This window comes from Grampus griseus (assembly GCF_964374135.1).
Source record: "Grampus griseus genome assembly, chromosome: 3".
Classification (NCBI taxonomy): Eukaryota; Metazoa; Chordata; class Mammalia; order Artiodactyla; family Delphinidae; genus Grampus; species Grampus griseus.
In genome coordinates, this window is record NC_139019.1 from 137850034 (window position 1) to 137878030 (window position 27997).

General features: G+C 37.9%; 1 long non-coding RNA gene across 1 annotated transcript in view; it reads right to left on the bottom strand.

Moving 5' to 3' along the window:
- Nucleotides 1-27997, bottom strand: part of LOC309820893 — a 269835-nt gene that overhangs the window by 150337 nt on the left and 91501 nt on the right. The window contains exon 2 of the long non-coding RNA XR_014296558.1: nt 594-663. This is a non-coding gene — a long non-coding RNA (uncharacterized lncRNA). The remainder of the gene's footprint in view (nt 1-593; nt 664-27997) is intronic.

The window sequence follows — 27997 nt, forward strand, 5'->3', positions numbered from 1 at the left end:
AGCGTTGACAGTATTGGCAAATAAAAATAAAGGATGCACAATTAAACCTGAATTTCAGATAAACTATAATTTTTTTCAATATAAGTATGTTTCATATGTTGTACAGGACATACAGTAAAAACAAAAACAAAACGTTGTTTATCTGGAATCAAATTTAACTGGGCATTGTAAATTTTATCTGAAAACCTATATTACAGGAATTAAGAGATGGCCAGAATGCTTTGATCAAGTAGGAGACAGACTAAGGGTGGACACAGAAATTCTTCTTTTGCTTTTTACTTATTCACTTATGTATTATATAAATATCTTACATGTATTTAATGTGTCTTGCAGTCCTCAATGTACCTGCAGATATAGTCAAGCAAGATACATAGATGAATCCCCTATTAGACTATCGATCAAAGACTTTGGTGAATATGTCTCTGTATTGTCAACCCCTAGCCCAATACTTGGCGCAGAGGTGACTTCCAGAAAGAGAAGTTCAGTAACTGAAAATATATTAATACAAAATGATGTTACTAAACAACCACTGGTTTTGGTTCCACGACAGAAAGTTAGCATTTCACTTACACACAGAAACACTTAAAATTTACCTCAGTTGGTTCTTAGTGCTCATCTCACTGTGCTCATCTCAGCTGTGTTCTCATCTGTGTTCTATCTCAGCTGTAATGAAAGATGAGAATGGAAAGGACTTAAGCATATGGTGCACCTTGGACTCTCCACTTTGGCTTCAAACACAACAGTACCTCAAAGATGACTGATTGTGTCCATGGGTGTTTACTGTCATATCATAATTTAGTCAATTTCTTTAATTTACTAGTAAATTTTAGTAAATATTCATCTAAGGTAGTGAACACATACACATGGTCATTAAAATAAAAATATCATTGAAATACTCTCCCGAAACCATCATCTAAGCATTTTGATTTTGTTTAGTGGCTCTCATTCAGTGGGCACTTGGCAATTTCTGGAGACAGTTTTGACTGTCATGGCTGTGCATTTGGGGGAGGCAGTTACTGGCATCTAGTGGATAGAGGCCAGGGATGCTGGTAAACATCTTAAAGTGCGTAAGATAAACCTTCCACAATAAAGAACTGTCCAAAATTTCATTAGTGTCACTAATAAGAAACCCTGATATAAATTAGTAGATAGCTTGGTTTGAAACATATATTTTAATTCATAGCAATCCAATTTTGTCAAATACAAATACAATGGCATGAGAGAAAATAGTACATGATTGTTTTAAGATAATGGGAGTTTTCCATTCTGGACTACTTATTACATGGTAGACCACTGTGCACATTTAAACTTCACAAAAATACACTGAAGTCAATTGTATTCATTGCCACTTTACATTTTAGGAAACTAAGACTTGAAATGATTAGCTGACTTGCTGATAATTGAACCTAGGTATTCTGAGGCCAAAACCTACATGCATATCCCTTCTCACGTAGTCCTTCTCCATTGAATGCATTCAATGGAATGATCACAGTAGATAACTGATTCCACAGCTCAAAATGTTTTCAACTGAAATGGTAACAAACTCTTCCTGCCTGATTACTGCCAACATTTCAAACTGATACACGCTTTTTTTCTACCGATAATTATGAGAGCATACCTACTCTTCATAATTGTAACTATATATTCCCTTTATTGAACACCATCTGCTCTGTTTTGAGTTGAATCAGTCAACTTGTTTATTTTTAGGGGTTTACAGCTGTTGAAGAATCCCTCCCCCCTCCCCCCACCCACACCCACGCCTTAATTAAAGGTTTCTTTCTCTGCCTCCATTCTCCAGAAAGGGAATATCTTAATTTGTTTTTAACAACTGTCTTCAGCCTCAGTGTCAGTTAAGTAACCATATCATCTTCATACTTAAATACCTGTGTTTTCTTTTGGCTTTTAATCCTTTGTTCTATGTTTAAATTTAACTCCAAATGTAAATGGGATTATTCAAGCCTAATAGACCCTAACAATCATCCCATGAGTTCCACAGGTGATTTGCTTCCTAATTACCACATAAAATAATACATACCTGGCTATTTTTATGCTTATATATTCATTATTGCTATATGCTGTTAAATAAAAACAGATGCACAGAAAGGGGTAAAATTGTATCTGCAAATCACTGCAGTAAATTGGATGTTTATTCACAGAAACATCTAATTGATAATCACTTGTTGGCAAGACTGGACAAGTTTCAAAGTAACTCCAAAGGAGATTCAAGCATACTGTTAAAAAGAAAGTCTCCACAGAGCACAGCAAAACACATTTGTGTTTGCTGAAGAAACTACTATGCCCCCATCACAAAATGAGTTTTCTAATTTTGAGGTTGAGATTTCATTCATTCACTGTGATGTTAACTGCAAGACAGGAATTACTTAGTTTCGATGAAAGAAGAGAGAATGTTGCTTCTGATCAAGCAAATTTTAAAGAAAACACATTCAGTTCCAGTTTGTCATTTGGGTATTCTCCATTTCTTTCAGAATCTTACCTTAACACTTTCATATATTACTGATGCAAATGGAAATTGGTTTGATCTTTCTGGAGAGAAATTTACAAACATGAATGTTGTTCTTTAGAATTCTTGTTTGAGGCATTAGAAACTGACTAGCCAACTGAAGCAGATAGGACTTCATTAGCAGGATACCTCAGAGTTCTTAGAACTGAAGGGAGCAGGTTCCGACAGAGGTAGAAAAACACTGGGAGGAAGTACATGAAGCATGAGCTAATGGATATCTCTTAGGGAGGCTGAAATGAAATGAACCAGGTCAAAGTATTTTTAGTTTTTTTGACTATACTCTTCAGTTTCAAAGAGGTAGCATTTGATTGACCTGCCCTGAGTCACATGTCCATTATTTTTCTAAGCCAGAGCAAGAAACCTTAACCAACATTTTCACAGGAATGTATTCCAAAGGAAAAGGTTGTTGCCAATAAATAAACAGATAAACAAACAGACCCATCACTTATATTAAAAGGCTTTAAAATAAGTAGTCCTTTTGATCAAGAAATCGACCTCTGGGTCATAACCTGGGGAAATAGTCAAAGATGTTTTCAAGATTTACATCTAGTAGTTAATTTTATGAGAAAGCTGAAAAAATTCCATACAAAATATGAAATTAAAAAAAAACAGACTAAGGGTCTGAAAGTTAAAAGTATAATTCAATTTTTGTTTAAATGACAATGTACTGATGAGAAAGTACCATATGAAAATTATTTTAAGTAATTTTATTATATACTTTTTTTTCAAATCTTTATATTTTCAAGCTTTACTGAAATATAATTGACACATTATATTGTCATTATATAAGTTTTAGGTATACACATATACACATATAATTATGAAATGATTACCACAATAAGGTTACTTAGCACTTGCAATGCCTCACATAATTAATTTTTTTTTTTTTTTGGTGTGTGGTCAGAACATTTAAGATTTACTTTCTTAGTAAATTTCAAATACACAAATACAGTACTGTTAACTATAGTCACCATGCTACACCTTAGATCTGCAGAACTTTTCATCTTATTACTGGATGTTTATACCCTTTGTTTGTCCCAACATCTCTCCAGTTTTCTCACCCCTCCCCCCAGCACATGGCAACCACCATTCTACTCTGTTTCTATGAATTCAGCTCTTTTTTTGGCTTCTACATGTAAGCGAGATCATACAGTATTTGTCTTTCTCTGTATAACCTACTTTACTTACTACAGTGCACTCAAGGTCCATGCATGTTGTTGTAAAAGGCAGAAGTTCCTTCATTTTTATGGCTGAATAATATTTCATTGTATGCATATACCACATCTTCTTTACCCACTGATGGATACTTAGGTGGTTTTCATGTCTTGGTTATTGTGAATAATGTTGCGATGGACATGGGAGTGTAGATATCTCTTCAAGAGGGTGGTGATTTCATTTATTTGGATGTATACCCAGAAGTGAAATTTCTGGATTACATGTTAGTTCTATTTTTGGTTTTTTTTGAGGAACCTCCATATTGTCTGCCATAGTGTCTGCACCAATTTACAGTCCCATCAACACTGTACAAGAGTTCCTTTTTCTCCACTCCTCACTGACATTTGTCATGGCTTGTCTTTTTGATAATAGCCATTTTTTAAAAACTTTTATTTATTTATTTTTGGCTGTGTTGGGTCTTTGCTGCGGTGCACAGGCTTCTCATTGCAGTGGCTTGTCTTGTTGCAGAGCATGGGCTCTAGGCATGCAGGCTTCAGTAGTTGTGGCTTGCGGGCTCTAGAGTGCAGGCTCAGTAGTTGTGGTGCACAAGCTTAGTTACTCTGCGGCATGTGGGATCTTCCCGGACCAGGGCTCGAACCCGTGTCCCCTGCCTTGGCAGGTGATTCTTAACCACTGCACCACCAGGGAAGCCCCAGTCATTTTAACAAATACGAGGTGATGTTTCATTGTGGTTTTGGTTTGCATTTCTCTGATTATTAGTGATGCTGAACATCTTTTTATCTGTAGGTCTAGGTACATGTGATCTGGCTGGGAAGCTAAGCTCGTGGAAAAACTGGCCTGGTGCTAGGTTGGACCAGGAGCTTGTTTCCAAATAACCTACCTGGAGCCTAGGTTTGGGGGGCTGCTTTGGTGCGGTGCTGGGCTGAAATCTTAGGCTCATGGGACCCCACCAGGAACCTGGGCCATGCGAGGCACCATGAAAGCCAACCTAGCACTGCGGTAGACTGAGATCCTGGGACTGCAACAAGTCTGCGTGGTGTTGCCGTGGACCTGGTGTGGGATCCCCAATGAGGTCAGGTGCTTACTTCACTCTCCCCCATGGAGGCGGTGTCTCTCTCCATACTGGGCTGTCCAGGCTTGTGGGAGGGGTAACGGGGGTGATATGAAACTGTCTTTCCTACCTTCTTCAATGCATCTTTTCCTATTTCTGTGCTCCATCTAGATGCTGTAATCTCTCACCTGGAACCCTTAGCTCTTATACAGGTATCTTCATGCATGGATAGTTGTCCAAATTGATGTTTCTGAGAGGGGATGAGCTCTACAAATTCTCATACTGCCATCTCGCTGATGTCATTCCTCTACCTATATTTTCTTCTTAGTTATGTATTTACATTTTAGCAATGGAACTTCCCTTTGTGATTGCAGGAGTCATACAGCATAATGCTAAGAATAATTATAATGTGAATAAAAAAGCATTTTGACTTTAATTTGAACTTCAAATTTATGAAATAGGATTATAGCAGCTCCCTCTATGGATGGAAAAAAAACCCAATGAAACAAAAATGTTATTAGTGGTTATCTCCAGATAATATTTTGGAGGGTGGTTTTTAAATTTCTTGCAATACAAGTATTTTTCTTGTAATAAGAAAGGAAAGCAAGAAAGAGTAAAAATTCTTACGTAAGCTCAGGTGTTTATATAAATGCTTATGAGATCTTTTGCTAACTTTTTTATGAGGGAAAGTCAATTTATAGCCAAATTATTAGTGCAATCTGTCCAGATTCCTTAAATGTCTTCATTTATACATCTCATCTTATAGTCTACTGAAAACAAAAGAAGTAATAAACTCAGTGGCTGAGAGCAGAGGCTTTAAAGCCAGTTAGATCTGTACCTGAATCTTACTTGTTCCACTTATTACCCAAGTTGCTTCAATGTTCTGACCTCAGTATCCACATCTATAAAACAGTGATAATAATTTCTCTTAAGATCATTATGGGAATGAAAATCTATATGGACGTTATATCTACTTTACATTCACTGTAGGAATATAAAGTTTATAGAAAATAATTTGTTAGAAAATTAATTTAAAGAAAAATATTAAACTATTTAAAATTTTCATTTTATACAGATATATGTAAAATCATGAAAGTAGAATGCAAGTAGCTGAAATGGGAGAACAGTGGTCTAAAATGATGAATAGAAGTTTGAGGAAGCTCTGGCTCACGTAACATCCAACATGCATTACAACAGTGGTCCCCCACATTTTTGGCAGCAGGAACTGGTTTTGTGGAAGACAAGTTTTCATGGACAGTAGCGTGGGGGAGCGTTGGGGGAGAGATGTTTCAGGCGGTAATGCAAGCTATGGGGAGCGGCAGACAAAGCTTTGCTCACTTGCCGGCCACTCATCTCCTGATGTGAAGCCTGGTTCCTAAAAGGGTGTGGACCAGTACAGGTCCATGGTCCAGGGGTTGGGGGCCCCTGCATTACAAGGTGCTATGTTTCCGGAAAAATCACGCCCTTGTTCAACTGCTGGCGAGTAGTAATAGGATGTCTTATTCTGGGAAGCCACCATCTAACACAGAGGTTATTATGTTATGATCCATGGATGCCCCTAGTGGTCTGTGAGATCATATACACACTTTAAATGTCTTAATAGGCATGTCTTTCTTGGCACGAGAATCAATAGCCTTCGTGAACATTTCCAAAAGAAATGAGACCCTTAAAATATTAAGAAGCACAGAATTAAAATCTCCAATATTAATCACTCCCAATGTCCCTTATGTTGTCAACTTCTTTATTTGCTGCTCTTATCTGTTTTTCCCAAGTGTTGCAAATATGAGCTAGCTGCATGAAAGACCACTAGAAATTAGTAGGAACAAGCCATGTACGTTCCCTCTTTTTCTCATCCTTGGTAATGAGCAAACCCATCTGTGGTCGGGATGAAAAATAAAATTGAATTGGCTAGGGTGAGAACACACGAATAATAATTTAGTATAAAACACGTCTTATGCACTTGCTGCTGGAGATGTGGATAGGCATCCAGAAAATAGAATGGCGTATTTTAAAACATAAATGTTAGATGGTGGTACAGACTAGGATCAGAATACTGAAATGAATTCTTCCGTTATCCCCTGTCTTCATAATTCAAGCCTGAAGTCTGATCTCCATCATAAGCCTCATCTAATTCTTCTAGCCTTTACTAACATCACTTCTCTGAATTCCCATTCCTGGGATGATAGGTAGTTTTCTGGCCAACTCCAATCAGTTGTCTGGCTGCTTGGGAGGATTTGGAGGACCCATTAAGGCTCAGCTGGAAAGAGAAACTTGATGATGAGCAGTGTGTGCTGTGGGCTCTGACTGGAGATTGGCTGGCCTTAGGCTAGATCAGCACTAAGGAAACAACACAGGGCTTACAGCAGAAAAATACCAGAAGTATTTTAAAAACACTAATCAGGACCTGGTGAAATCCCAAAGTTCCACACTGAATTTACATCCAGCTAGGTATGAATATCAAGCAGGGTTATGATGACCTTGGTTACTTTTACCTTGGGCATGAAAGTATTAGCAACTGCGCTGCTTAGTTACCATCATCTTGAACCATAAACTTATAAGTCACTAGAACCATAGAAATGATCAGTCAGATAAACTTTGCTCAAATTCCATTATCCAGATGAGTATACATAAATAAAACTAGCTACCGTTAGATTATAACAAGCAGTTTGAAGCTGTTACAACAGGTAGCATGGAAACATTTTGGATGACAGTAGAGAAATAAAACAGGCTTTTTCTCTCTGCCATTTGAAGTAAATGACAAGTACTATGCTTATTCTTCAAGTAACCTTGAAAGTGTGATAGTACTATTATTATTATCTTTATTTACAACTGAGAAAATATGTTCAAAAGATTGTGCCCAAAAGTAGATGACAGCTGAACCCAGGTCAATCTCTGCTATAGCCCATGCATTCAATCTCGACAGTATCTAACTTCAAAAGCCATTGTTAAATTATCCATACTCTCTGCAGATTCTCTTTGTGAATAAGAGGAGGTCAGCTAACAGCTGACCAGGGTAACTGTTAAATGCACATTCAGATATCTGATATAAGAGCAAATGAAGAGGGGAGTCCATTTTTCAGCAGGAAAAAACACAGAAATATATACCGTCTAGTTTCTTAACTAAAACAATCCTGATAGGGAGGAAATATGGTCCCCTTCTCTTGTTATTATGTACGGCAAACTCAAATATAAAATGGTATAATGGAATATTACTTAAGAGAATTGGGTTGGGAGCCGGGGTTCATATCTTTGGCCTGTAATACTTACACAGTGTGTGAAATTAAAACATCTGTTGTTTAGTTCCTGCATCTGACGAAATATAGATGTAATGAATTGTTATAATCATTTCACATAACCAGACTCTCTCAGATTGTTGTGAGAATTAAAATAATACCTAACATGGAGTAAGCATCACTGAAGTGTTAACTATGATCATAGTTATTATAATAGTAATTACTCATATTCCAGTCCAACCTAAAGTACCAACAATTTAGTTCTGTTTCAATACTTCAGGCAGTTCTTTTTAGAATCCTCTACCATGTGCACTTGCTTATGACTAAAAACCCTAACATTAAAAAACATCCTTTCTCACACAAAGCACTTAAGATAAAGTGATAAGCAAAAGAGATGCCTCCCTGCCCTCATAAAATTTTCAGCTGCTCAGAGAATGTAGGAGCTGAGATAAATAAATACTTTGGAGTATGATGAATGTTTTGGAAGACAAAATATAGCTGTAATGGAGAGTATAACTGGGGTGTTGGGGGTCAGGAAAGGCTCCCTGAGGAGGTGGGATTTAAGTTGAAACCTGGAAGATGAGGAAACTAAGTGAGAAGAAGTGACTCACACAGAAAAAAAGGCATGTGTGCAAAGCTAGGAGGAAGAGAGAATGCGAGCTAAGCATTCATTATGGCTAGAGAGGACAGAGAAGGAGAATGAAGTAGGGATTGTAAAAACTGACAAAAGGTGAAAACTACAGACTTTGTTTGGCATTTTAGGAAGGAGGGATTACATTATGACGGTCATGAAAAGTCACTCAAGAGTTTTAAGCAAGGGAGTGACAATCCATTTGTTACCAATAGAAAGCTAGAATTTAGCCTATGCTCATTATCACAGATCCAAAAGGAACTGAAAGGAATTTAAATGTTTGCTTAAGTCTCTCTAAAAAAAAAAATGCTGATGGGAGATTAAATCAAATAGAGTCCACAAGATCCCAGCATTCGGTTTTACCGTCTATCTTTCCTAAATCAAAGGCATTCCAGCATAACTGCTACTTTTTCCTTTTCTCATGCCCTTTTCAAAATTGCTCCTATATCTCCATTTTCAGAACCACTCCAGGCTTTCTCTCTGTCCCTCTCCTTTCATTCTACAGATCCTTTTCAAGATGAGCCTGCAGATACATAGACCAAATCCCCCTTCATGAAGTGCTTGCCAAGTTGGGGGAGGGTAGTCAGCGGGCAGTCTTCAGCTGCAGGCTCTTTCGGGGGATTCCTCAGCTTGAGAGAGCAATCTCTTCTTCCCAGCTCTCACCTTTCCCAGGGCAGCTCACATCTGGTGTTTGAGAGAAGTGGGGATATAAAAGACCTGCCCCAGACATTTCATCCCACAGTGGGATAACTCTGTCCACATATACCCTAGAGATTCATCCCAGTGGGGTTCCTTGAGGCCTTGTCAGACCTGCATGGAATTAGTTTTCTCCCTTTGCCCCGTCCTGCTTTCTCCCCTTTCCTTTCATGGTTTTGACCAAATAAACCTCTCACACTAGACGTGGAATCTAGAGAACACAGTCTGCAAGACTTTGCGTGTCTATTTTCCTCTTCAGGAGAAAGCTCTGTCAATTCACATAGAAATGAACCCAGTTTTCCAAAATGAACTTCCTTTATTTCTCTCTGCACATTGCTCTGATCAAAAAGAAGAAAGTCTTGTAACTTGAGCTACAAAAAACACCTCTGTCATAAGTTCATGGAGTTAACTTATACAGGGCAGTTAGAAAGGTATAGTGATCCTGTGAATTTTCATATATTAATTTTTTGGTTCATGTCACTCTTAGAATCTGTGAACGGTTTCTTCCATGACGCTGTTCTCAGTCACTGAGGTTTCTGGAGCTGGCAGAAAGGCATCAAATCTACTACACTCTGCATCAGAAAGACTGCATGTTGTCTGCCCATGGAGGCAAATCTACTTTTGTCCTCATGAGTCTTGGGCATTTGTGATGCACTATCATAGAAATGAGAGATGAAAATGGAGAGAGTTGAGAGGAGAAAGAGAAGGACACTGCGAGGTCAATCCACATAACCAGGAATGGGAGGTGGGTGGGGCCGGTATGTTTATTGTTTGGTGAAATTGCTGGGTGGTGCAAGATGCAGTGGTGAATAAAAGGAACAGAGTTAGTCTGAGTATGAGGGAGTTGGGAAGAAAGAATGGAATGTTTGAGAAATATTGCTGGGAGTTATGAACTGAATTTCCTTTTATGTGTATTGAGAGGTAGGAAAGAGATTGTGGTTTCTTTGTGTATTGGTTTTTTGTGTTTGGACTAGAAGAGACCACCGGTATCAGGATTACCTGGACAGCATTAAACTTGATTCTATGGCCTCAGCTCTACAATTAATGGATGGAATTTGGAGCTAGATCTCCAATATCTTCCCTTTTAACAAACATCCTAGGTATTTCTAGGGCACATGATCTACACATCACAATACCCGAAGCACTGCCCTAGTCTAGAAGTCAATCTTCAAATAGGGGAAGTTGTCCCCTGAGGATACACAGACTTGTAGGGGATATACAGGCATGTATGATTTTGAGAAAATACATATCCAGATTCTCAACTTCTGAATGTGGACCTTTGGTAAAGGTGATCTTTCTGAAAAGGTCTGTTGACTATCACTTTTCCATAACTACCTCTGCTTTTAGTGTTTCTCCCTCTGAGGTGGGAGAGCTGAGTTCAGGACATTGGTTCACCAGAGACCTCCTGGCTGCACGTCATATCAAATGGCGAAATCTCTCCCAGAATTCATCTCAACGCTAAGACCCAGCTCCACTCAATGACCAGCAAGCTACAGCGCTAGACACTCTATGCCGAACAACTAGCAAGACAGGAGCACAACCCCACCCATTAGCAGAGAGGCTGCCTAAAATCATAAAAAGGTAACAGACACCCCAAAACACACCAGCGGACGTGGTCCTGCCCACCAGAAAGACAAGAACCAGCCTCATCCACCAAAACACAGGCACCAGTCCCCTCAACAGGAAGCCTACACAAGCCACTGAACCAATCATACCCACTGGGAGCAGACACCAAAAACAATGGGAAATACGAACCTGAAGCCTGTGAAACAGAAACCCCAAACACAGTAAATTAAGCAAAATGAGAAGACAGAAAAATACAAAGCAGATGAAGGGACAAGGTAAAAATCCACCTGAACAAACAAACGAAGAGGAAATAGGCAGTCTACCTGAAAAAGAATTCAGAGTAATGATAGTAAAGGTAATCCAAAATTTTGGAAATAGAATGGAGAAAATACAAGAAACTTTAAACAAGGACCTAGAAGAACTAAAGAGCAAACAAACAAGGATGGACAACACAATATATGAAATTAAAAATAACAGAATAACTGAGGAAGAAGAACGGATACGTGACCTGGAAGATAAAATAGTATAAATAACTACCACACAGCAGAATAAACAAAACAGAATGTAAAGAAATGAGGAAAATCTCAGACCTCTGAGACAATATTAGATGAACCAACATTCGAATTACAGGGGTCCCAGAAGAAGAAGAGAAAAAAAAAGGGATTGAGAAAATATGTGAAGAGATTATAGTTGAAAATTTCCCTAATATGGGTTAAGAAATAGTCAATAAAGTCCAGGAAGTGCAGAGAGTCACATACAGGATAAATCCAAGGAGAAACATGCCAAGACACATATTAATCAAACTATCAAAAATTAAATACAAAGAAAAAATATTAAAAGCAGCAAGGGAAAAGCAACAATTAACATACAAGGGAATCCCCATAAGGTTAACAGCTGATCTTTCAGCAGAAACTCTGCAAGAAGGGAGTGGCAGGACATATTTAAAGTGATGAAAGGCAAAAACCTACAACCAAGATTACTCTACCCAGCAAGGATCTCTTTTAGATTCAAAGGAGAAATTAAAACCTTTACAGAAAAGCAAAAGCAAAGAGAATTCAGTACCACAAAACCAGCTTTACAACAAATGCTAAAAGAACTTCTCTAGGCAGGAAACATAAGAGAAGGAAAAGACCTACAATAACAAACCCCCAAAAATTAAGAAAATGGGAATAGGAACATACATATCGATAATTACCTTAAATGTAAATGGATTAAATGCTCAAACCAAAAGACACAGACTGGCTGAATGGATACAAAAACAAGACCCGTATACATGCTGTCTACAACAGACCCACTTCAGACCTAGGGATACATACAAACTGAAAGTGAGGTGATGGAAAAAGATATTCCATGCAAATGGAAATCAAAAGAAAGCTGGAGTAGCAATTCTCATATCAGACAAAATAGACTTTAAAATAAAGACTATTACAAGAGACAATGAAGGACACTACATAATGATCAAGGGATCAATCCAAGAAGAAGATATAACAATTGCAAATATTTATTCACCCAACATAGGAGCACCCCAATACATAAGGCAAATGCTAACAGCCATAAAAGGGGAAATGGACAGTAACACAATCCCAGTAGGGGACTTTAACACCCCACTATCACCAATGGACAGATCATCCAAAATGAAAATAAGTATGGAAACACAAACTTTAAATGACACATTAAACAAGATGGACTTAATTGATATTTATAGCACATTCCATCCAAAAACAGCAGATTACACTTTCTTCTCAACTGCTCATGGAACATTCTCCAGGATAGATCATATCTTGGGTCACAAATCAAGCCTTGGTAAATTTAAGAAAACTGAAATCATATCAAGTAACTTTTCTGACCACAACGCTATGAGATGAGACATCAATTACAGAAAAAAATCTGTAAAAAACAGCAACACATGGACGCTAAACAATACACAAGTAAATAACCAAGAGATCACTGAAGAAATCAAAAAATACCAAGAAACAAACGACAATGAAAACACGACGACCCAAAACCTATGGGATGCAGCAAAACCAGTTCTAAGAGGGAAGATTATAGCAATACAATCCAACCTCAAGAAAGAAGAAAAATCTCAGATAAACAACCTAACCATACACCTAAGGCAACTAGAGAAAGAAGAACAAAAAAAACCCCGAAGTTAGGAGAAATCATAAAGATCAGATCAGAAATAATGAAAAGGAAATGAAGGAAACGATAGCAAAAATCAATAAAACTAAAAGCTGGTTCTTTGAAAAGATAAACAAAATTGATAAACCTTTAGGCAGACTCATCAAGAAAAAAAGGAAGACTCAAATCAATAGAATTAGAAATGAAAAAGGAGATGTAACAACTGACACTGCAGAAATACATAGGATCATGAGAGATTACGACAAGCAAGTATATGCCAATAAAATGGACAACCTGGAAGAAATGGACAAATTCTGAGAAAACCACAACCTTCTGAGACTGAACCAGGAAGAAATAGAAAATATAAAGAGACCAATCACAAGCACTGAAATTGTAACTGATTAAAAATCTTCCAACAAACAAAAGCCCAGGACCAGATGGCTTCACAGGCGAATTCTATCAAGCATTTAGAGAAGAGCTAACACCTATCCTCCTCAAACTCTTCCAAAATATAGCAGAGGGAGAAACACTCCCAAACTCATTCTATGAGGTCACCATCACCCTGATACCAAAACCAGACAAAGATGTCAGCAAAAAAGAAAACTACAAGTCAATATCACTGAGGAACATAGATGTAAAAATCCTCAACAAAATTCTAGCAAAAGGAATCCAACAGCACATTAAAAGGATCATACACCATGATCAAGTGGGGTTTATCCCAGGAATGCAAGGATTCCTCAATATATGCAAATCAATCAATGTGATAAACCACAGTAACAAACTGAAGGAGAAAAACCATATGATCATCTCAATAAGGTGCAGAAAAAGCTTTTGACAAAATTCAACACCCATTTATGATAAAAACCCTCCAGAAAGTAGGCATAGAGGGAACTTTCCTCAACATAATAAAGGCCATATATGACAAACGCACAGCCAACATTGTCCTTAGTGGTGAAAAACTGAAACCATTTCCACTAAGATCAGGAACAAGACAAGGTTGTCCACTCTCACCACTATTATTCAACATAGTTTTGGAAGTTTTAGTGACAGCAATCAAAGAAGAAAAATAAATAAAAGATATCCAAATTGGAAAAGAAGAAGTAAAACTGTCACTGTTTGCAGATGACATGACACTATACATAGAGAATCCCAAAGATGCTACCAGAAAACTACTAGAGCTAATCAATGAATTTGGTACAGTAGCAGGATACCAAATTAATGCACAGACATCTCTTGCATTCCTATACACTAATGATGAAGAATCTGAAAGAGAAATTAAGGAAACACTCCCGTTTACCACTGCAACAAAAAGAATAAAATACCTAGGAATAAACCTACCTAAGGAGACAAAAGAACTGTATGTGGGAAACTATAAGACACTGATGAAAGAAATTAAAGATGATACAAACAGATGGAGAGATACACCATGTTCTTGGATTGGAAGAATCAACATTGTGAAAATGACTATACTACCCAAAGCAATCTACAGGTTCAATGCAATCCCTATCAAACTACCAATGGCATTTTTCACAGAACTAGAACAAAAAAATTCACAATTTGTATGGAAACACGAAAGACCCTGAATAGCCAAAGCAATCTTGAGAAAGAAAAACAGAGCTGGAGGAATCAGGCTCCCTGACTTCAGATTATACTACAAAGCTACAGTAATCAATACAGTATGGTACTGGCAGAAAAAGAGAAACACAGATCAGTGGAACAAGATAGAAAGCCCAGAGGTAAACCCACACACCTATGGTCACTTTATTTTCGATAATGGAGGCAAGAATATACAATGGAGAAAAGACAGCCTCTTCAAGAAGTGGTGTTGCAAAAACTAGACAGCTACATGTAAAAGAATGAAATTAGAACACTCCCTAACACCATACACAAAAATAAACTCAAAATGGATTAAAGACTTAAATGTAAGGCCAGACACTATAAAACTTTTAAAGGAAAACAGGCAGAACACTCTTTGACATAAATCACAGCAAGATCCTTTGTGACACACCTCCTAGAGAAATGGAAATAAAAACAAAAATAAACAAATGGGACCTAAGGAAACTTAAAAGCTTTTGCACAGCAAAGGAAATCAAAAGACGAAAAGAAGACCCTGAGAATGGGAGAAAATATTTGCAAATGAAGCAACTGATAAAGGGTTAATATCCAAAATATACAAGCAGCTCATACAGCTCAATATCAAAAAAACAAAGAACCCAATCCAAAAATGGGCAGAAGACCTAAATAGACATTTCTCCAAAGAAGATATACAGATTGCCAACAAATACATGAAAGGATGCCCAACATCCCTAGTCATTATTGAAATGCAAATCAAAACTACAATGAGGCATCACCTCACACCAGTCAGAATGGCCATCATCAAAAAATCTACAAACAATAAATGCTAGAGAGGGTGTGGAGAAAAGGGATCACTCTTGCCCTGTTGGTGGGAATGTAAATTGATATAGCCACTATGGAGAACAGTATGGAGGTTCCTTAAAAACTACAAATAGAACTACCATATGACCCAGCAATACCACTACTGGGCATATACCCTGAGAAAACCATCATTCAAAAAGTGTCATGTACCAAAATATTCATTGCAGCTCTATTTACAATAGCCAGGACATAGCAGCAATCTAAGTGTCCATCGGCAGATGAATGGATAAAGATGATGTGGCACATATATACAATGGAATATTACTTAGCCATAAAAAGAAATGAAATTGAGTTATTTGTAGTGAGGTGGATGGACCTAGAGTCTGTCATACAGAGTGAAGTAAGTCAGAAAGAGAAAAACAAATAACATATGCTAACACATATATATAGAATGTAAGAAAAAAAAAATGGTCATGAAGAACCTAGGGGCAAGATGGGAATAAAGACACAGACCTACTAGAGAACGGACTTGAGGATATGGGGAGGGGAAGGGTAAGCTGTGACAAAGCGAGAGAGTGGCATGGACATATATACACTACCAAAGGTAAAACAGATAGCTAGTAGGAAGCAGCTGCATAGCACAGGAAGATCAGCTCAGCGCTATGTGACCACCTAGAGTGGTGGCATAGGGAGGGTGTGAGGGAGATGGAAGAGGGAGGAGATATGGGGATATATGTATATGTATAGCTGATTCACTTTGTTGTATAGCAGAAACTAACACACCATTGTAAAGCAATTATACTCCAATAAAGACGTTAAAAATTTTAAAAAATGTGAAAAAAAAAATCTTAAACTTATATGTTAAGATTTAAATAATTTAAAAAGTTATTTTAGTGAATACATGTATATATGTGTGTATGTGCCTAGTCACATACATATCAATACTAGTAATTTTCCTCCATCATGCAATAGTCCAAGTTAAGCAGTCCAGACTAGCAAAACCATCTGCAGACATTGATTTCTTGAAATCAAGTTTGCTCCAGCATCCCCTATGACTTTGCTACAGGCCTTGGACCAATCATATCAGCCCATAATCTACTGGCAAACACTGAGCACTTAAGTGCAAGAAGGCTGGGAAATGTAGTTGCTAGGTAAGTTGCTACATCCCAGGTACAAATTCAAGTCAATAGAAGAAAGAACAGATTTGAAAAGACATCTTGAAGCCGTTCCACATGAAGTGAATTTACTAATAAATTTTTATGGGATAATCATCACTTTACCCAGTGTATTTTAATACACTACTAAATTCTGTTTATTAGTGTTTTGCTTTTGTGTTTCTCAATATGTTATCTGACATTGCCATATAACTTTTCTCTATCATGCCATGCTTATCTAGTTTTCATATAAAGAATATTATAATTTCACAAATGAACTAGAATACTCCTTTTTATTATAACTGGAATAGATTGTTAATTTTTTAAAAGATCAAAATGATTTAGAAGATGATCACCTATAAAACCTCTGGACATAGACGATTTGTTTTTCAATATTCTTAAATTTTTTTAAACAAATAATTCTATTGCTTTAATTAAAATGGGTCTACTTTGGGTTTTCTACTTCTGAAGTAAGTTTTGGTAAATTATAAAATTTTCTAGGAAATTAAGCATTTTGTTAAAATTTTAAATGCACTAGAATAACATTAATTTTTGATCATATTTGCTTGTGATTCTTTTCATGTTTGTTTTAACAAAGACCCTACAGCTGGCCTGCTCTACAGAACGAGTTGCTCTTCACCTTTGTCTGTAGGACTCAGTAAATGAAATGATGCCACAAGTGTAGGTGACAACCGTGTATGCTCTATAGACCCTCTGGCAAGTTCTAATAAGAAAAACACAGTACACACTGGTAGGTATTGAGGCAAAGTCATGAGTTCTGCAAATTTCTATTTTCCTTTTGCAAAACAAAAAAGCTTCTGGTTTGCTCTTGGACTTTGATAGTGTGAACCTGTAACTGTGGAACATCACGTGACTCTGCAATCTGAGCTGCCTATCATAATCAATAAGCCATAGGGCAGAAATTCACAGCAGCACTGTAACACCCAGTTGAAGTGGAATATTTAAAATGCAGTTTAATTAGGTCCTTAGGGCATGAGTAGTTGCATGGGCCTGTGGTTCAGATCTACTTGCCAATAGGGCTCTGGTTTAATATTTGTCAATAATAGACACTCCCATGAGACCCACATGACAACAGAAAAGGGGGAGCCTCCTTCTCCAGCCATAAAGGTCAGATACACAGTCTTGTAGATATTCTCCAGTGAAGCACCCTCCTTAGAGCTGTACACAGTTGAGCTTATCAGTAGCAGTTTCATTTGACTCCTGAAACCCCAGAGAAAATCTGTAATAATAGTAAAAAATATTCAAAATAGTCTAGATGTTTTCAGGAGTTGATTATTTCCATTCTTATAATTGTTCTCATTAAATGCAGCTATAGGCACAACAACAGCTCACTGATGGAGTTACAACTGTTGAGCATCATGGGTGTCAATAATTTTCTTAACCTGGGGTGGAGGTGAGCTTATTGCCCATTCTTGAACACAGCTATGACTTCTATTTTGGCAGAGTGGGATCTTAGGAGATCACTTTTACATTTCAGTATCCTTTTAGGGAGTTCCTGGAATGATCTGCAGCAATAGAATTCACTGACCACAGGTCATTTTATTTTGTTTTAACATGCAGTGGCCACAAGCAAGAGTAGCCAGTGTTCTAAGCAGGAGTGAATGGCCACATGCATGCCTTGTCTGCAGCACCGGGCCTAAGGAGTATGTGAGTTGCTTTGCTGGTTCCTGGAGCCCAAGTATACTAGCAACAAAGAGAGCTGATCAGTTAACTCTTTTTATCTGTGGCTGTCTGGCCTCACGCAGGGAAATCATAGCTCCAGATCTCACAAAGAAATATTTGGAAATCATTGCCCAAGACAACATCTACTGGGTACCTGAACTGGGGTGTAATGCAGATCTTAGTATGGGACAACCATGTTGGCCCCATATGCATATAGAGCAGAAAAAGAAAAGTTGGCAACAGAGAGAAAAGAATAAAGCAAACGTAGAGAGGAAAGTAGAGAAGAGACATGATAATGGTAAGAGAGAGAGGCTGCAAAGTTGCAGATGACTTTCCAGTTCTAATCCCAGCCATAATTAAGATGTGACAGAACTTCCTTGCCTTGAAATCCATATGCTAACAGCTGAATTCTTCTAATAAGTGTATTTTATTTCCTAGCTTAATCTAGTTTGAACAGGTATTTCACACTTGCCCCAAGTTATCCCACGCCTAAGACACATGCCAAACAACTGAGGGAAGAACATTTAAATCTACTAAGGAAGAATGAAAGAGCCCTCTTCAAACTACTGCTAAAAAGTCTGGAATTCTAAACCAACAGCATCCCTCTAATTAGGACACTGAAACACCATATATTCTAAGGCTTTCACTATATAGATAAGGAAACTCTCTGTATGGTCACATTTTATGCAGTTCAATAACAATTTCAAAAAGGAATATTTTTGCTCTAGATAAAAAGAAAGAACCCACACCTCAACATGGAAGAGTATAAAATGGAAGTCACTGCTCAGTGCAGTCTGGTATTATTCTGATTCTGTTTACAACTGATGATGATTTATATTTGGGAGCGATATTTTTCCTTAAATATGCTTGTGTTTCTCACATGCTGTCTCAGCAATTTAGGTATCTAATTACTTGCATGTATTCATTCTGAAGACAGGAGCCTTAGGTTAAAACCCACCTTGTGAATCTCAAATCTCGTTGCCATGGTAACAGTGTTCATTTTCCACCAACTCTGCACTCTTAGCTAACTTAAGTATCATGGATTTCTTTCTGATGCCAAAGCACTGTGATAGATCATTATGGAATTTTTATGTATATTATAGTACAGCCTTTAATTTCTTTTCTAAAATTGTTTAACAGGCTGCATCTTATATTGTGCATTAAATAACCCCAGATTCTCCTATTCATTTGGAAAATGTTATAAATCTTGAACTTTGATTTTGGTGTAGGCTGACATTAATCATTTTATGCTTTACAACTCCTCATTTTGGCCTTGTGAAGAATTCAAAGAAAATTTAAATTCCGAGAACGCAGCTTTATTTCATAGGATAATATTCTTAGTGTTTATAATTTGCCTGTAAGCTCCCAATGATGGAAAATATGTTCATATTCTTTGAATCATTCTAAGTAACCAGAACACTGCTTCCATACATACTGACTGAAACTGGATATGTCATATCTCAAGGCAATACTGATGAAAACCCATACAACATCGTCTCAATTCCAAAGTATCTCTCCTCACTACTTGCTTTAGTGGCTTAAAATTCCCATTGTGACCTACACCCCTTGGAAAGACATCAAGTTTCAAGGAAGACAAAGACATAGTAAGTGTGAGTAAAACTTGAATTCCAATCCATCATCAGCATAATGCTAATACTCTCTACTATTTTCTGAGCATTACAGTGATAGCGTTCTACCTACTACCATCCAAAGCATTTTACCTAAGTTGTTCCATATGACCCTTCAGAGCAACTGCATTTTATCCAAGAGGACAGTAAGGTATAGGGGGGTGGAGTAACTTAACTGAAGGCATGTAACTATAAACTATTCAAACTCAAGTATGCTAAACGGTTTCCATTAGTGAGGATATTTCTGGCTACAAGTAGCTAAAAATCCAGATTTGCCCTCAAATCCCAGGGCTAGGACAAGAATGGGATTAGAAAAGCACCTAGAGCACAAGTGTTTTAAGGCACACTTGTCTCAAGTCCTCAATCTAGCTCCAGTTCTGTCCCATCCTTCCCATCCTGCTCTCTGCCCCAGTAGGCTGACTTGCATGGGCCACATCAGAGCTCCTTTTCCCTCTAACTTTCCAATGGATTAAGGTTTTACTACTGGATTTTAGCAGGAAATCAGAAAAAAAAAAATAAGGAGAGAGACCTACCTTTAAAGTAGCCTTGGTCTCTTTCCTCCACAAATTTCCTTTACAATTTCCCTACAAATCATAACTGTTTATCATACCATATTACATAAGGGCCGCAGAATAAAATGTGTTTTAAGAGGGCTGGTAGAAATACGTGTTTTGAAAAAAAAATAGTAATACAGATACTGAAATCTCTTATGATATGCCTCAAAAAATACTATAAATATTACTAATATTGTCTTTAGTTACTTAGGCAACATTTATTCAGTAATTATTTTCTGAGACTCTAAATGGCTTTCCATTCTGTTTAATATAAAATTCCCAATCCTAAAGTGACTTATAAGGTCCTCTAGAGTATGACACCTGACTGCAAATGGAGGCTCTTCCCTATGACTTCTCTCTAATTGTTTTTAGTCCAGGCATTCTTAATACCTCCAGACTTCTCAATACTCTCAAGAATGCTAAGCTTTCTCTTGACTCTGGGCTTTTTACACAATCCTTTTGCCTAGAATTCTCTCCCTCAACATGTTTTCTTACTGAACAGTTTCTACGACCTTAGAGAGATGTCATTTCTTTCAAAGGAAGCTATTCCCAACTCTCCAATAATTGTTAAATCCAACTAGGGTTTTGGGGTTTTTCAATGGTAGATATGATTGAATCTATTCAACAACCACCCTCCCCTTTCTTTCTAATTAAGACAACCATGTTTTGCTGTGGATACCTATCATGATCTACCTAATCTAATCACAGAAGTGCTAGCCCCTTTATCAGTTGCCAAACTAATGAGACATAAAGGAAACATTAGCTGGAAATGACAAAAAAGATATCCTTCCTAGTTTCTGGCTGTGAATGTAATTGCAGTTGTGATGTTTATTCAAAGCTGAGGTGCCATCTTAAAACGATGAAAGGAAAATCACAGTTGCACCGAGGGAGGCAGAATAGAAAGATCAAAGGAGACTGGGTCACTGATGACACTCTGTGCCAAAAAAGTAACCTTGACACCACCTACTTCTGAATTTCTTCTTAAGTAAACAGTAAATATCCTTAGGAATTAAGCTAGTGTGAATTTGATGTCTCATTGTTTGCAGCTAGGAAAAAAAGTCGTAATTCATAATCTCTCCCAATATCAATCTGTACTTTCTTTTACATAAATCACTTTGTACGTCTAACCCCATAAGTACAAGTATCACAAGATTCTGGAAGATTTTCAGTGATTAGCACAGGACATAGAACATGGCTCATGCTAAATAAATATTTGTTGAATGATAGTGTAGTGAATAGAATAGATTCTGGAATTAGACTCTTTGGGTTTGAGTTCTGGTCCTACCTCTTAAGGGCTGTGCCATGTGGATTAGTTAGTTCTACCTCAATATGCCTTAAATTTGGCATTGGTGAAACTGAGATACAGTACCTATCTTTTTGTTTTTAGAGAGAGTTAAATGAATGAATAATAGTATTTAGATAGTTTTTGGAACATAATAACATTCGATAAATGCCTACTATTATGAGTTGCCAAGTACTGGGCCATTGTGGGTCATTTCAAGATTAAGAAGATTAGCACTCTGCCCAAAAGGGCTCATAGTCTAGTAGAGGAAACAGGTATGACACAGTGAGTTATACAGAGGTCCTCATAATGGTTTTATTAATGGGGAGAAGGTACACTGATTTCTGCCCAAGGCCTTTTGAAAAGTCCTCCCAAATAGAGGAGAAATGTTATGTCGTAACAGAACCTCAGCCTCTTTTTCTTCATTGTGCAACTGTAGATAAAGAAATAAAAAGAGGCAGAATATCTTGAAAGTTCCATCAGAAACCATGTCATTTAAAAGTCCTATAATTTCCAACTGAAAAATATGAAAAGAAAGATAGAGAGGGTGTAGGGTAAGGTCTGGCCAGAGGATTTTACCCTTATCCTTGGCTGCTCCTGTATTTAGCATTTTTCAGCCGGGGAAGAAACTGAGGACATCTTTCTTGAAGATGGTTAACCTTCTTCCAAAAGACTGCAGTGAGAGGTGCCATATAAACACACAAAAAATAACTCAGACAGCTGAGCCCCTCCAGATCTCAGGGATGTGAGAATGGAAGACCGACTTAGCAAAGCAGAAGGGTGGGGGGAGGAAAAGAAATTCAGGGGCCATCTGTCAGCTGAAAGGTTATAAAAAACGATATAATAGCAAGACAAGCAACCTGAATCTTGTCTTTTCCTTTGGTTGATTATCTGAATGTGGCTTTAAATTTGGAGGTAAGAGCTGATATATCTCTTTTTTCTGAGTACTTCTAAAACCAAACATTTACTCAGAAAACAATTAGGACCCAAATTGTCTAACTGAGCTGCCTTTGTATTTTGTCTCTGCTGCATTGTACAGATACTACTATGGGAGCTGTACCCTATAAATTGTAAGATAATTATTCACATAAATAATTTTTAAGATAGTATGTTCATCTCATGATTGATTATCTAGAAAAATTAAGGTGTGGGAAATGTCCTAGTCAGTGTTATCCACATCCCTACGAGTCATTTCTTTTATTTATTAAAGACAATGCTATCCCTCATGGGCTTTCTCCCACCAGGTCCCTGCCATCAGGGTGTATGATACCCTGTACATGTACATCTCTGTACACACATGTACAACCTTTCCACATACTTGCTTCTCAGTTCCATTACCTCCTCATCTCCAGTATTTTCTCAACTCCTCCATGATCCATGTCCATGAATATACCCTGAGTCTTGTCATCCCTGAAGCCACTCTACTTCTCAGATCATTAATTCTAATAGCCTATTGTAGGTCTTTTCAGCTTGATTAATCCACCACTGCCTCCATTTTCAGTTTGTATTTTAAATGTTCTCTAATCAATAACATTAATTCCATTGTACCTCTGTACTTTCAACATCATAGAAAAAAATCCTTGGGAAAAAAACAAAAAACCCACAATAAACAACAACATGTCTTCTATTTTCTGTACTCTGATGTTATGGACTGTATCATTTCCCCTCCAAATTCATATGGTGAAGCCTTAACCCCAACATGATTGCATTTAGAGATGGAGCTTTTAGGACGCAATTAGGGTTAAATGAGGTTATAAGCATGGGGTCCTTATCCAACAGGACTGGCATAAGGAGAGGAAGAGAGACATTCTCTCTCTCCATGTGTATACACTGAGGAAAGGCCATGTGAACGCACAATGAGAAGGTGGCTGTCTGAAAGCTAGGACAAAGATCTCACCAGAGTTCGATCACACTGGCATTCTGATCTCTGACTTCCAGCCTCCAGAACTGTGAGAAAATAAATTTCTGTTGCTTAAGCTACCCAGTTTATGGTATTTTTTAAATGGCAGCTCCATCTGACTAATATACCTGGGTCATTAAGCATTCCTGGAAAAAAAAAAGTCATACCACAAATTTGATTAGTATGACTCATTACAAACTAAAAATCACTAATGTATACCTCTTATCAGTAAGTTTTTCTGTGATCCACAATGAATGAATTAAACGCTGCCCATTCTACTCAAACATCTATATCCATTTTTCCTTCTCTGTTGGATTTGTTGTATAATGGCTCCAATGAATGTCCTCTCTGTAATTTTGAGGATCTTTCCCACTTGGAATCTGGAGGTGGGCATACAACTTGCTTTGGCCAATGGGGTAGTAGCAAACAGAGGTTTGCAAAAGGATATATGTGGGTTTTTTGTTTTTATATTAGACTGCTTGGGTTGCTATAACAAAATACCATAGACTGAGTGGCTTAAACAAAAGAAATTTTATCTTCTCACAGTACTAGAGGCTGGAAGTCTGAAAGCAGGGTGCCAGCATGATCAGGTTCAGGTTCTCTCTTCCTGGCTTGAAGACAGCCACCTTCTTGCTGTGTCTTCACATAGTGAAGAAAGAGAGAAGTTCTCTGATATCTTTTCTTATAAGGACACTATAATCCTATGAGATCATAGTCTAACCTTATGACCTCATTTAACCTTAATTATGTCTATAATCTGCAAAGACAGTCACACTGGGGGTTAGGGATCCAACGTACAAATTCCAGGAGAGTTGGGGGGACACATACATTTAGTGCATAACAATATGCTTTCCTAGAATGCTGCTACCACCATTAGAACAGCCTGGACCAACCTTCTGTAGGATCAGAGAACATGGAGGGGAAATGAGTTGTCTCAGCTAAAGTCATCCTAGATCAACTAGCCTGCAGCCAACCTGGCAATTGACTGCAGCCACATGATCAAGCCCAGACAAAATCAATGGGACCTAGCCAGATCAGCTAGGTTCCATAGACTCATGAAGAATAATAAATGGTTGCCATTTTAAGCCCCAAAGATTTGAGATTGTTTGCTACTCAGCAATAGCTATCTGATAATACACCATCACTCTCAGAAAAATCACATATCCTTCTACACAGAGAAAGTAGAAGCCATCAGACAGGTAATTTTCTTTTTGATCCCGTACTTACAAATTACTGAAAATGAATCTGGCATCTCTCCTCAACTTTTCCTCCTACAAAAAAGAACGTGTCTCTTATATCTAAAGCAAATCATTCCATCTGCACTCTGGATTTCTGTATCTTCCTGCTTTCCTCACTTGCTACTCACTCATCAACTTATTGCAGTTTGGCTTTGTTTTCAGCCACAGGGCTCTTACAAAGATCACTGAGGAACTGCTACTCTACTTTTCAGTTCTCGTTTTCTTAACTCTCAGAACTTCAACATAGTAGAAAATTTCCACCATCTTGAAAAATTCTTCCGTTGTGTATCACAATACCATCCTTTCATGTTCATCTTCCTACTTCTATGTGTATTCCTTCAATCTCTTTTCCTGGATCTTCCTCTTCCATCAGGCTTTTTAATTCTGGAATTCCTGAAGGCTTAGTCTGAAGATTTTGACTTTAATCACTCAGTATTCTGCCCTTCTGTGAGCTTTTCTCCTTCTGTCACTTCATGTTGACTACCTATGCATTTATATATCCCAGTCCCCTTCTCTATGCTCTAGATCATGGAACTCCAAAAGGCTACTTATATTGTCACTTGGATATCTTAAAGACATCCTAAACTCAATATGTACACATCTCTCCTTAACATTTTCTCCATTTTGCCACAGAAATATGGCATTCTTCCACTGTCACCCAGCTCAGTAAATTACCACCATCTATACACAGTTGTGCAAACCTGAATCATGGTATCACTTTCACAATTCTTTCTCCTTCCTCCCATTTCCATCCCTTCTCCCAGTAAATACAATAAATAGCTCATATACATTGTCCTAATTCTCCAGAATCCTTTGCTGTATAACTTTTGGCACCCTCCATCTCTCTGCAGTGCTCAATACAATTTTACTTAAATGTGCATGTCTCTCCACTATAATACTAAATCCATTTAAGGGGTGGGTGAGAGTTAATCTTATTCATTACTATTCATAACTCTATACTATTCAATACCTTCTGCACTTAGTACACTACCTCGAAATTCATAAGTGTTCAGTAAATAAATATTGAAAGAATAAAGGAATATGAATTTGAAGATTTTAATACTCATTTGAACATTCTAATCAACTAAAAATTGCTTTATATCCTCTCATGGAAAATTGAATTTATGAGTATTTGAACATATAAGTCAAAAGTTATTAATATGGGTTTATTTACATGTCCACGCATGGAATACAGAAACCTGTGTGGTTAAGAATCACTGCAAAAGAATTGCTTCTCTAAATAAGATTCTATGAGCAGCTCAAGATGTGGAGTAGAAGGACATGTGCTCACCCGTTCTTGCGAAAGCACTGGAATCACAACTAACTGCAGAGCACCCATCGATGGAAAAATGTTGGAACATACCAAAAAAGATACCCAAAGACAAAGGAGAGGCCACAGCAAGATGGTAGGAGGGGTGCAATCGCAATAGCATCAAATCCAAAACCTGCCAGGTGGTGACCCACAAACTGGAAAACAATTATACCACAGAAGTTCTCCCACCGGAGTGAATGTTCTGAGCCCCACATTGGGCTTCCCAGCCTGAGGGTGCAGCAACAGGAGGAGTCGTCCTCAGAGAATCCAGCTTTGAAGGCCAGCAGGATTTGAATGCACGACTTCCACAGGACTGGGGGAAACAGAAACTCTACTCTTGGAGGGCACATAAAGTCTCATACATACCAGGACCCAGAGGAAAAAAGCAGTGGCCCCGTAAGAGACTGGTCCAGACCTACCTGCTAGTATTGGAGGGTCTCCTGCAGAGGTGGGGGGTGGCTGTGGCTCACTGCAGGGACTAAGACACTAGCAGCAGAAGTTCTGGGAAGTACTCCTTGGTGTGAGCCCTCCCAAAGGCCACCATTAGCCCCACTAAACAGCCTGTAGGCTCCAGTGCAGGGTCGCCTCAGGCCAAACAACCAACAGGGAGGGAACACAGCCCCACCCATCAGCAGACAAGTGGAATAAAGTTTTACTGAGCATGGCCAACTACAGGGACAAGACCCAGCTCTATCTACCACCACTCCCTCCCATCAGGAAGCTTGCACAAGCCTCTTAGACAGCCTCATCACCAGAGGACAGACAGCAGAAGCAAGAAGAACTATAATCTTCCAGCCTGGGGAAAGAAAACCACAATCAGAGAAAGTTAGACAAAATGAAAAGGCAGAGTATTATATCTCAGATGAAGGAACAAGATAAAACTCCAGAAAAACAACTAAGTGAAGTGAAAATAGGCAACCTTCTGGAAAACAATTCAGAATAATAATAGTGAAGATGATCCAGGATCTCAGAGAAAGAATGGAGGCAGGATTGGGAAGATGCAAGAAATGTTCAACAAAGAACGATAAGAACTAAAGAACAAAGAAACAGAGGTGAACAATGTAATAACTGAAATGAAAAATATGCTAGAAGGAATCAATAGCAGAATATTTGAGGGAAAAGAATGGATAAGTGACCTGAAAGACACAACGGGGGAAATCACTGCTGCAGAACAGAATAAAGAACAAAAATGAAAAAGAAAATGAAGACAGTCTAAGACACCTCTGGGACAACATTAAATGCACAAACATTCTCATAATAGGGGTCCCAGAAGGAAAAGAGAGAGAGAAAAGATTGAGAAAATATTTGAAGGGATAATAGCTGAAAAACTCCCTAACACGGGAAAGAAAACAGTCACCCAAGACCAGGAAAAGCAGAGAGTCCCAGGCAGGATAAACCCAAGGAGGAACATGCCAAGACACACAGTAATCAAACTGACAAAAATTAAAGGCAAAGAAAAATTATTAAAAGCAACAAGGGAAAAACAACAAATAACACACAAGGGAACTCCCATAAGGTTACCAGCTGATTTCTTAGCAGAAACTCTGGAAGCCAGAGGGAGGGGTATGATATATTTAAAGTCATGAAAGGGAAGAACCTACAACCAAGAATACTCTAACCAGGAAGGCTCTCATTCAGATCTGATAGAGAAATCAAAAGCTTTACAGAAAAGCAAAAGCTAAGAGAATTCAGCACCACCAGAGCAGCTTTGCAACAAATGCTAAAAGGAGCTCCTCTAGGTGGGGAAGAGACCAGCAACTTAAAACAACTTTGTACACATACAGAATGCTTTACCAAAAATCATGGAAATAGCAAACACAAAAACTACAATATATACACAAAAACACAAAAAGAAAAGCAACCCAAACAATACACTAA